The sequence below is a fragment of the Equus quagga genome, chromosome 15, assembly GCF_021613505.1.
Source record: "Equus quagga isolate Etosha38 chromosome 15, UCLA_HA_Equagga_1.0, whole genome shotgun sequence".
NCBI classification, from domain to species: domain Eukaryota; kingdom Metazoa; phylum Chordata; class Mammalia; order Perissodactyla; family Equidae; genus Equus; species Equus quagga.
Genome location: NC_060281.1, coordinates 73,015,680 through 73,015,975, shown reverse-complemented (window position 1 = coordinate 73,015,975; position 296 = coordinate 73,015,680). Strand labels below are relative to the sequence as shown.

The window sequence follows — 296 nt, the reverse complement described above, 5'->3', positions numbered from 1 at the left end:
TTGATTGAGAAATGCAGGAGCCGCGGCTCAGAGGGAGGGCGACTCTTCCTTGATTGAGAGATGCAGGAGCCGCGGCTCAGAGGGAGGGCGACTCTTCCTTGATTGAGAGATGCAGGAGCCGCGGCTCAGAGGGAGGGCGACTCTTCCTTGATTGAGAGATGCAGGAGCCGTGGCTCAGAGGGAGGGCGACTCTTCCCCTTGATTGAGAAATGCAGGAGCCGCGGCTCAGAGGGAGGGCGACTCTTTTCCTTGATTGAGAGATGCAGGAGCCGTGGCTCAGAGGGAGGGCGACTCTT

At 59.5% G+C, this 296-nt stretch overlaps 1 protein-coding gene across 1 annotated transcript in view; it reads right to left on the bottom strand.

The window, feature by feature from the left end:
- Window positions 1-296, bottom strand: part of ALDH2 (aldehyde dehydrogenase 2 family member) — a 32,316-nt gene that overhangs the window by 8,919 nt on the left and 23,101 nt on the right. The window lies entirely within an intron of this gene.